Source organism: Pogoniulus pusillus, chromosome 32 (genome assembly GCF_015220805.1).
Source record: "Pogoniulus pusillus isolate bPogPus1 chromosome 32, bPogPus1.pri, whole genome shotgun sequence".
Classification (NCBI taxonomy): Eukaryota; Metazoa; Chordata; class Aves; order Piciformes; family Lybiidae; genus Pogoniulus; species Pogoniulus pusillus.
In genome coordinates, this window is record NC_087295.1 from 1514879 (window position 1) to 1526225 (window position 11347).

Here is an 11347-nt window from a genome sequence, read left to right on the forward strand (position 1 = left end):
GAGCCTTTAACCAGACCCAGGACCAAGGAGCCTTTAACCAGACCTGGGACCAAAAGTCAGCATTTGAGGAACATTTCTGTCCAAAGTCATGTCTAGTACAGTTAAGCACAGCATTAAGTTTACAATGAGCTACAATAACCATTGGACAACAACAAGGGCCAGGAAGCCTCTAACCAGACCTGGGACCAAAAGTCAGCATTTGAGGAACATTTCTGTCCAAAGTCATTTCTAGTAGAGTTAAGCACAGCACTAAGTTTAAAACGAGGCATAATAACCATTGGGTCAGGGAGCCTTTAACCAGACCTGGGACCAAAAGTCAGCATTTGAGGAACATTTCTGTCCAAAGTCATTTCTAGTACAGTTAAGCACAGCATTAAGTTTACAATGAGCTACAATAACCATTGGACAACAACAAGGGCCAGGGAGCCTCTAACCAGACCTGGGACCAAAAGTCAGCATTTGGGGAGCATTCCTGTCCAAAGCCATTCCTAGCAGAGTTAAGCACAGCATTCAGTTGAAAATGAGGCACGATTAACATTGGTCACAAATTCCTTGATGAAAGCCTGGAAGCTGCAGTGCCCAACACTGCTGATATTCTTCCCTGGTCATCGCTGCGTGGTCTTCATTGTTAATCTGCTTAGGAGATGAAGAAGAGCTCCACAGCCCTCCTGATCCTACATTATTGTAGCTACCAAATATGAAACTTTAGAAGCAGAAAAGCTGCAGAAACAGAAAAGAAGTAGAAAAGTATTTTGGGTTTAAAATAACTGCATCTAAAACCTAAAGGAGGGAACTCTTCCAGAGGCAGGTTGCAGCCTATATATTAGACCTAAAGCCCAGAGGCTCTTTTATTTATAGAGCAAAAAAAAAACCAGTTATTTTTACAGCAACTCTTGAAGATCACACTGCAGGCCTTTGTTTTTCTCCTCTACATTTGGCAGGGTCTCTAAAAGTCATTGTGAAGAGATTCTCCCTAAGCCATCCTGGCAGCTTTGTACCTGTGTATCAGGGCTCCCACCGAGGCAGAAAGACAAATCCAAGTGGAAATTCGATGTAGGACAGAAAAGCCAAATTCATCAACCAGAAAAGCTCTCCCCACTGCTAACCAGGAGCTGCTAGAGGAAAGCCTTGCCCAGAAGTTGGCCCTGGAGCTGCAGCAGCCCATGGGTGATGTGGCATGGGTTGTGAGCACAGCTTTCACTGCTTTCCACTCGCTGTCAGCTCTCCTTTTACTCCAGTCTCATCCTGCATCACCTATGCTGAATGTAGGCAAATCATGTTTAGCTCTGTTCCCTTTATTTAGCAGCAGCTGTCAGATGGAAGAACATGTAGAGAGGATGGAGCTGTCACTATTCTGACCGTGTGAGACTGACTGCTGCTCCTCCTGAAAGGAGAAGGACAGCTTGGAGAACCCAGGCAAACCTGGAGCGGCAGTGCACCGGCACACAGCTGTCTCTTGGATGATTGAGTTCCTTCCATCAGCCCTTCCATTCCTTCCATCACTCCTCCAATTGGAATGGGCTGCCCAGGCAGGAGTCACCATGCCTGGAGGTGTTGAAGCCAAGCCTGGCTGGGGCACTTAGTGCCATGGTCTGGTTGCTTGGCCAGGGCTGGGTGCTAGGTTGGGCTGGCTGAGCTTGGAGCTCTCTTCCAGCCTGCTTGATTCTGTGATTCTAAAGCATGAAAGGCAGCTCCTCACTGTGACGGACACTTCACCAACCCTAAGGAGAATCATCACAGGTCTGGGGTGAAGCCAGGAGGTGCACTCAGGGCATGCAAATGATCCCAAAGCCATCCAACTATTCTTTGATCTGCTGCATCAAGTTAAGGCAGCATCTCTAGGAACTAGCTAGGTGTCCTCTCTACATCACTCTTGTTATTGCTGTTAGCACTTTGGTTGTCATTATCATCATTATAATTCTTATTCTCATTATTGTTATTATCATTCTTGTTGCTATTACAATTATCATTCTTATATTAATGTTATACTTGTTATTATATTTACCATCCTTATTGATTACTATGTTATTGTTATTAACGTTTTTGCTGTTACTGTATTTATTATTCCTGTGTTATTGATGATAATTCTGATGATGATTGTTATTGTTATTAACATTTGTTATAGTTATTATTATATTATTATTACATTTATGGTAATGTTATTCTATTTATTATTCTTGTTATATTCTTGTTGATAATGATGGTTATTGTTATTATCATTTTTATGTTCTTATAATTATCATAGCTATTATATTTATTATTATTATGATATTGAGGTTACATTTACTATTCTTATTGATTATGATGATGGTTATTATCATTTTTATGGTTATGATAGTTTTGTTGTGATTATAATTGTCATTACATTTATTATTCTTATTAATGATGGTGGTGGTGATGGTTAGGATAATTTTGTTGGGATAATTGTTATTATACTTATTATCATATTATTATTAATGGTGGTGGTGATGGTTATGATAATTTCTGTTGTGATTATAATTGTTATTATACTCATTCTTCTTCTCCTATTATTGATGATGGTGGTGGTAATGGTTATGATAATTTTATTGTGATTATAATTGATATTATACTTACTATTATCATATTGTTAATGATAGTGATGGTTACAATTTTGTTGTGCTTCTAATTGTTATTACAATTATTATTCTTATTAATGATGGTGGTGGTTATGATAATTTTGTTGTGATTATAATTGTTATTATACCTATTATCACCATATTAATGGTGGTGGTGATGGTTAGGATAATTTTTGCTGTGATTATAATTGTTATTATACTTATTATCACCATATTAATGGTGGTGGTGATAGTTATGATAATTTTTGTTGTGATTATAATTGTTATTATTCTTATCCTGTTATTGGTGATGGTGGTGGTGATGGTTAGGATAATTTTGTTGTGATTATAATTGCTATTATACTTACTATTATCATATTATTAATGACAGTGATGGTTATGATAATTTTGTTGTGCTTCTAATTGTTATTACAATTATTATTCTTACTAATGATGGTGGTGGTGATGGTTATGATAATTTTGTTGTGATAATAACTGTTATTATATTTATTATTCTTATTGATGATGGTGGTGGTGATGGTGGTGCAGTTCCCTCTACTAGGGCCCAGTCATGAAGAGTGAAGGACTGCTCCCAGGACACTGAGACCACACACTCCACTGATGAGCCTGCATGAAGAGCATCAACCTTACCAAGCAAACTTCTCTTTCTCCATTCAGCTTCTCCCAGGTTTTAGCTTTCCAACCAGGCATTACAAGAGGCCTCTGGACCTTGACACAACACTGGCACCCATTTCCACCTCAGCTGAGAGCACACTCTCAGGGGGAGGTGAGTGGGGTTGAATAATCAGGTTGATCTTTCTCTGAAGGTGATGTGTTGGTTGTTCTTTTCCCATGTATGACTCAACCCATGACTTCCATGCTCATGGTGATTAGCACAGGGACAATTTCTGGCACTGTGCTTTAGACCAAGCCCAACCAGGACAGTCAAACACAGAATCCCCAGATGACATCTTCTGGAAGCTCCTTCAATTTAAAACCCAGTGTCAATCCACTATTAAGTTCAATCCAATTCAGCCTCTACCAGATGTCATCTTGAGTACTGCCTTCAGGCTGGGGCTCCCCAGTTGAAGAGGGACAGGGATCTGCTGGAGAGGGTCCAGCACAGGGCTACGAGGATGATGAGGGCACTGGAGCACTGCCTGGTGAGGAGAGGCTGAGGGCCCTGGGGGCTGCTTAGTCTGGAGAAGAGAAGACTGAGAGGGCACTGAATCAATGTCTATAACTATCTGAGGGCTGGGGCTCAGGAGAGGGGGACAGGCTCTGCTCACTGCTCCCTGGGTTAGGACAAGCAGCAATGGATGGAAGCTGCAGCACAGGAGGTTCCAGCTCAACACAAGGGGGAACTTCTTTCCTGTAAGGGTCCCAGAGCCCTGGCACAGGCTGCCCAGAGAGGTTGTGGAGTCTCCTTCTCTGGAGCCTTTCCAGGACTGTCTGGATGTGTTCCTGTGTGACCTGACCTAGATTGCATGGTCTTGTTCTGGCAGGGGGCTTGGACTGGATGATCTCTTTGGGTCCCTTCCAACCCCTGACATCCTGTGAGCCTGTGAAATGTCAAAGCACTTAGAACAGCCAGATGCAGGCACTGAGATAATGTCCAGAAATGTCCACCAGGATGACCACAAAAGGGCAAAGGGATCAGTTCTCTCCAAGGGGGAAAAAATGGAATCAGTGTGTGGCACAATTAGCAAGGGTTGGGGAAAAAATAGGAACAGTCTGCAATGTGCAGTATCTCAGGCCAGTGGTAGCTGCACCTCTGTCACAGCACTCAAATCGTGCGCTGCACACCCACGCTGCTGCTGCAATTAATGCTGATGGCACAAACCAGCACTTTGCTGCTTGGATTGCCCTGTGACACTACAATCTGTTCATCCAGCCTGAAAGGGACAGAAGAAAACCACATTAGAATGACCTTCTGTATCAGAAGCAATGCCCAGTAAGCAAAGAGAAGCTCTTCTCACATCAGTTTCAGAAGAGATAAAACTCCTTATCACAAGAGCAGAACAGCAAATTCACTTCTGGAGTTCTGAACATGTTTTGCCTTCTTCCCAGAAGGAAAACAACAGATTATGTTCTTCCAGCTTCCAGCAGAAGGCTGCTTTGCAGCAGCAGAGGCACACAGTGCTCTGCACGGAGGCAGCTGAAGGGTTTAGGAAGAGGAACTGTTTCATGAGTTCAGAAGTATGAAGATGTCATAGGGATGCCACAGCCTTTGAAAGAGGCTCTACACTTCACACTGCTAGTGCAATTCCTTTCCTACAGCAAAGCACCTCAGAAGCCTTTAAATACACTGGATCCAGAAACTGGGGCTGCATTATGCCACAGCCTTTGAAAGAGGCTCTACACTTCACACGGCTACTGCAATTCCTTTCCTACAGCAAAGCACCTCAGCAGCCTTTAAACACACTGGATCCAGAAACTGGGGCTGCATTATGTTACTTCTCCACCAACAAGCAGCACACATTGCAAGGAAGAGCCTAGAAGGAAAATACCTTTGGAATTGCTGCATGGTAGAACTTGAGCTTGTGTCTCCAGTGGGAGGACAGGCTCAGGTTCCCTTCTTGCCTGCCAGTCAGCACCAGCAGGGCTCAGGAAGACTACTGCACTGCTTATTGCCAGCTAAACTTGAGACACCACCACTGGAGTTGTCTCATCTTCAAGATGAGCCTCCACAGCATTGTGCTAGTTTGAAGCTAGCTGGAATATTTTGGTGAGAAGAATTAGATGCTAGGCTGTGAAAAGGACCCAGTGGTGATGTCTGCTGCACTCATAGGCTTGCTGAGATGGATAAAAGCAAGAACACAAACATAGCTAACAGAGTTGCTCTCTGTCTGTCTCCCTCTGTGTAACTAATCCTTCTGCTTCCTAACCCCCCTGTCCTACTCCCCAAACTCACCCTGAATGTAAGGCAAAGTCTGGGCAGGAGGTGGGAGGGTGGTTGGGAACCCCTTCTGAGGACTCTGGTTTCTGGGAGGGCTGCTTTGTTTCTGTATTACCTTTAACTTGCTTATTTCTCTATATTTTGTAACTATCTGCTTGTATCTTGTGCTAAGCTGTGAATATAAAGCTTCATTCCCGAATTTCCAGCCAGCTGAGTCTAGTCTGGGTGATTTCATAAGAGTAGGGGAGGCAGGGAACACCCAAACCATCACAAGCAGTCAGTAGGTGGTAATTGATGTTACTGCAGAGGGGTTTGGACTAGATGACCTTTGGAGGTCACTTTCAACTCAGACCATCCTATGAGCACTTTGCCTTGAAGAAGGCAAAATTGATTTCCTATGGTAATGCTTTTTAATCTTGAAACAACTCAAAGGTAGTAATACCCCCAAATATCAACAGTAGTCCTTTCACCATCATCATTGATCAATAGGTAAATGAGGCATACAGGGAACAGGAAGCAGCAGGAGGTTTTGTTTCCTTTACCCAGCTCAGCAGCCACAAGTCACTAAAAACTTGCAAGATAAAGGCTTGGTAGCAAATGTCTTTAAAAGAACATTTTAAAAGGGGTTAAAAAAAAGGAGGGGGGGGAGAGGGGGAGAGTGGAAATTGCTCTGCAGCTGAAATTTAATGTGTATTGACCTGGAAATTTGATGTGCTGCTATTCCCAGAATTGGCCCCAAAAATGTATGCTGATTGCAATAATGCTTGATAGCAGCTTTTGAACCAGCCAAGCCCACTCTGGTCCTTGCTCTCTGCTCAAGTACGCCAAAGCTGTTGGCTCATTCATTAAGCTGCTGCCCACTCCAGCCTGCTTTGTGTATTTATTTATTTTCAGGACCTGGCACACCCCACACCATCCTTTTCTGAAAAGGTAGCTTTAGAAACAGCCACACAGCATTTCTCTGTGAAACTGGCACCAGAGGACAGCACCTTTCAGCTGCTGCAGGCTGCGATTGCTGGTCTGTGCCATACGAACCACAGACCTTACTCCTGTGCCAAGCCCAAATGAGGTCCTCCTCTGTGCCCGTTCTCACCAAGAGACACACGGAGCCAGGTCAGAGCTTGAAACCTCATCAAATGGCACTGACTCCTTTCACAAAATTCCCTGTTTATGCTGTGGACAAAGGCCAAGCTCCTGCAGTACTTCAAGCAGCAGCATGGGCTGCTTTGCTCCCCACTGAAATGCAGCCCTTCACCTCCCTCTCTCCTAAAGTCCAGTAAACTTCCTTTGGAAGCAAACTGCTCTGCACCTAAGAACCTTGGGGGTGGTTTATTTTCTGACTGTCAGTGGCTCTCCACAGGTAAGCCAGAAGTCTTTCATAATCTCTGAGACTCTGGATCCAGAAGGAAAGGTAATAAAGCATTCCAGATGAATTAGCCTTTGCAGGGGATGCTTTATTAGTGAGCAGGGACATGCTTCACCAGCTCAGGTTGCTCACAGATTTGTCCAGGGATCATTCCTAGACAGCACTGGTGCAGATGAAGACAGTCTGCTTAAAAGCATTTACCTGTCTGGAAGGACAATATTGCATCAGCTGAATCGGCAGCAGGTCCAAGATGCAAGCCCTGGTGCAGGGGCCACTGCTTTTTAAGTATCTTTCATCCCAGTGGGAGCTACTGGGGTACAAGTGAGTTCTGGGAGGTCTCACTGATAGCTGATGTCTCCAAGCTGCTAACCATACTCTGCTGTTTGCAATTGCTTAGATGCACTGAACTAAGTTGCCTGACAAATTCCACAGCAAAGCCATGGAAGCACCGAGTGTATTTTTGGATGCTTGGGCATAATGCAGTGGTGCAAATGCTCTGATCCAGTCCAGCAGTCAGGCAGTGGCAGGTGAGGCAGCAGCCTGAGAGATTACATACAGGCTACGGCACCTTCTGCTTTTCACCCAGCTCTGTTTGCTTGCTGAAGCCAGAAGCAAGCAGCAGACATTCGGGTTTGACACTCAGCTGCAGGAGCACTCAGTGCTCCCAATGCATTTCATGGAGAACTACCTCCACCATTAACAAGCAACCATAAAATCCCATCCAGGCTCCCCCCCAGGCCAGGAAAAACGTCTGGTAATGCAAGAACTAAACTAACTTCCCCTCTTTTCCCCCTCTAGCCTTCCAGAAAAGGGTTACCAGAGGGAAGAGAGGAAGCCTTTCCAGCCAAAGTCCTTGCTGTGCCTATTCCAACAAACTCCAGGCTCCGCTGCAAGGCATTTTCAGGAAAGCAGGGAGCAGCAAAACAGTGGAAGGCAAACCCCACCATTTGCCACAGCAGATTGTAGATACAGTCCACGTCCCTGCAAACATGCTCCAGGAGGGACACGCTCGCACTCCCAGGCTCTCTGCAACACAATTTAGTTACATTCACCTAAGCACTGCACGAACCCCAGCACAACACATGCTCCTGCTTAATTAGATTCCCTAACAGAAGCCAGCCGGAGCCATATGGTAATTTTCCTCAGCAGTTACAATAAACTGACCTTGATACTAGGCAAATGCACGCTGCTTCTGTCTGAGGCATGAATTACAACACGCTGAGCGGCGGGATGCTCCCGTGGAAAGGGGACAGACACAACACCGTGCAGAAAGCCGCTCCCAGATGGCAGGCAGGTTGATCAAAACAGACTAATAGCAGTAGCGATAATCTCTCCATTGCAGAGAGATGCTGAGGTGCTGGAAGGTGTCCAGAGAAAGGCAGCAAGGCTGGGGAGGGGCCTGGAGCACAGCCCTGTGAGGAGAGGCTGAGGGAGCTGGGGGTGTGCAGCCTGCAGCAGAGGAGGCTCAGAGCAGAGCTCATTACTCCCCTGAAGGGAGGCTGTAGCCAGGTGGGGTTGGTTTCTTCTGCCTGGCACCCAGCAACAGAACAAGGGGACACAGCCTCAAGCTGTGCCAGGGCAGGTCTAGGCTGGATGTTAGGAAGAAGTTGTTGGCAGAGAGAGTGATTGGCATGGGAATGGGCTGCCCAGGGAGGTGGTGGAGTCACTGTGCCTGGAGGTGTTGAGGCAAAGCCTGGCTGGGGCACTTAGTGCCATGGTCTGGTTGCTTGGCCAGGGCTGGCTGAGCTTGGAGGTCTTTCCAACCTGGCTGATTCTATGACTGTGGTTTTGGAGGCAGCACCTCAATGACAGCAATAATTAACTCCTAAGAAGGAGAACATGAATGCCAGCACTGAAACCATGCTGGAAACTGCTTTCTTCACATCTTCTGCATGCCAAAGTCAGAGATTTCGAGGGCGACACAAGAGGTGCTGGGTGCTCCCCCGCTCCCCTCTGCCTGCCTGCGTGGAGGGCAGCCCCGAGCGAGTACAACATCGCCACTAATGCACTATTCAGGTACAAAACGCAGCTGTTTTGCAGGTAAACCTTTTAACATCAAAGCGCAACGTTACCAGCAGGCTCCCAGCAAGTGGCTGTGACCACCCAGCACTTTCCCTCTGAGCAAACGACTTAGGAATAAAGGATTGCGCTGCAGCGGCAGTCAGCATGCTCACGCCCGGCAGTGCCGGCGCTCGGAGCAGCGCCGTCAGCAGAGCACCTGGCCGCTCCTCCGACGTCTGACCGGCAATTAAAAGCAGCTGTCGCGCCTCGCAGCTGCCGTGTGTCTCCCTAACACACGAGATCGCCGCGGAAGAAGCGGTCCGGTCCGGTTCGGTCCGGCCTCACCTCGCTCCTAAACGCCGCGGCAGGAGACGACCCCCCCAGCCCCGCGCCACTAATGCCCGCGGGAACGGGCCGCCGCCCCTTGCAAGCGGGGCTGGGAGGGGGTGAGAAGGAAGAGTACCGGCCGCTGACCGAGCCCCTGGCTGCCTTCCCCGACGGGACGCTACTGCGGCCCTGCCGCAACCCACCGCTCCCATTCGCAACCCGCCGCGTCGCCGAGCTGTACTCACCCCCGGCAGAACGGGAGGGCTGCACCAAAATGGCAGGCGGGCAGTAACTTCGGGGCACGGCGAGAGACACCGGCGGCAGCGGCTGCTCCCCGTCGTTCATGCAGAGGGGATGTTGCTGTCGCCGTTCCGTGCCGCTCCCCGAGCAGCGTCACCTGAGCCGAGCCGCTAGGTACAGGTGCGCCGCTGCCGCGCAAGGCGAAGAAGCCGCAGCCGCCGTCTCCTGCTGCTGCCGCCGCCAGCACCGCAGCAGCACCCGGTGGCGCGTCCGGCGGGGCGGGGAGGAGGCAACGGCGACAGCTCACACCGCGTCCCCGCCGCGCACCGGCACCTGCCCGCAGGCCGCCGCCCAATCCGCGCGGAGGGGCGGGGCGAGGGGCGGGGCGCCGGCGGGGGGGCGGGGGCGCGCGCTTCCGCGCTCCCGTGCGGTGCGGTGCGGTGCGGTGCCGAGCGGAGCGTTCCTCGTCTCGATCGCAGTGGCGCGGCCGGTGCGCGGCGCTGAGCGTTCTGCAACGCACACCCCAGTGGCTGAATAGGCAGCGGCAGGGGCGCCTCGGCGGGGCCCGCTACACTCACACGCACGGTGCTTCACCGGGGAGCTCCGGCATGGCCGCTGCCACGGCGGCTGTCGTGGCTGAGAAACGAACGGGTGCTGTCTGCGGGTGCCCTATCTGCGGGTGCAGACTGGGTGCGAGGGGGATCCTCGAAGGTAAAAGGAGTGCGGTTGGTTTAAACAGCCGTGGGTAAGAGGCATACCGGAGAGCATCCACGTTCGGGAGACTTAGTGCCATAGTCTAGGTGACCCATGCATGGCCTCTCACCAACTTGTGAGCTCACCCTGGATAAAATCCTGTTTGCTATAGGCTGGACTCGGTGATCCTGAGGGTCTTTTCCAACCTGGATGTCTCTGATTCTGTGCTGTGCACCTCAGCCCTGGACCACTGGCAGCTCACTTGGGTGTTCTCCTGCTCAGACGTGGGTTTAGGTGGCCTCTCGTTGTCAAGCAGCCACAGCAAAGACGATGCTGAAATAGGGCTGGGTGCTAGGTTGGGCTGGGTGATCTTGGAGGTGTCTTCCAACCTGGCTGAGTCTATGATTGCAGCCTTCCAGTAGTTCCAGGGGGCCCATGACGGGGACAGTGTTTTTAGCAGGACCTGTTGTGACAAGACAAGAGGCAATGGCTTTAAACTAAAAAACGAAAGATTTAGGTTATCAGATTAAAGGAAGAAAGTTTTACAATGAAGGCAGTGAAACACTGGCCCATGTTGCTCAGAGAAGTGATAGAAGCCCCATCCCTGGGGTTGGAAACGTTCCATGTCAGGTTGGGTGGGTCTCAGAGCAGAATGATCTGCCTGGGGATGTCCTGGCTCACTGCTGGAGGACTGAATTGGATGATACTTAAAGATCCATCCCAACCTAAACAGTTCTGTGATTCTAGGAAGAGGACAGGGGAGATTTAGGTTGGAACCTAGAATTTCTTCCCCAAGAATGTCTAAGCCCTGAAACAGGCTGCCCAAGGAAGTGGTGGAGCCACTGTCCTGGAGGGATTTCAGAGCTGTGCAGATCATAGAATTACAGAATTCACCAGGTTGGGAGAGAGCTCCAAGCTCATCCAGCCCAACCTAGCACCCAGCCCTGCCCAACCAACCAGACCATGGCACTAAGTGCCCCAGCCAGGCTTGGCTTCAACACCTCCAGCCACTCCACCACCTCCCTGGGCAGCCCATTCCAATGCCAATCACTCTCTCTGCCAACAACTTCCTCCTAACATCCAGCCTAGACCTGCCCTGGCACAGCTTCAGACTGTGTCCCCTTCTTCTGTTGCTGCTTGCCTGGCAGCAGAGCCCAACCCCACCTGGCTACAGCCTCCCTGCAGGCAGCTGCAGGCAGCAATGAGCTCTGCCCTGAGCCTCCTCTGCTGCAGGCTGCACACCCC

General features: G+C 49.2%; 1 protein-coding gene across 6 annotated transcripts in view; it reads right to left on the reverse strand.

Moving 5' to 3' along the window:
• MYRIP (myosin VIIA and Rab interacting protein) overlaps positions 1-9720 on the reverse strand; it is a 115978-nt gene extending 106258 nt beyond the window's left edge. For all 6 annotated transcript variants that reach the window (XM_064169743.1, XM_064169738.1, XM_064169739.1 and 3 more), the window contains exon 1: positions 9415-9720. The gene's annotated coding sequence lies outside the window, so the exon portion shown is untranslated. The remainder of the gene's footprint in view (positions 1-9414) is intronic.
• Between the last annotated feature and the right edge of the window lie 1627 nt (positions 9721-11347).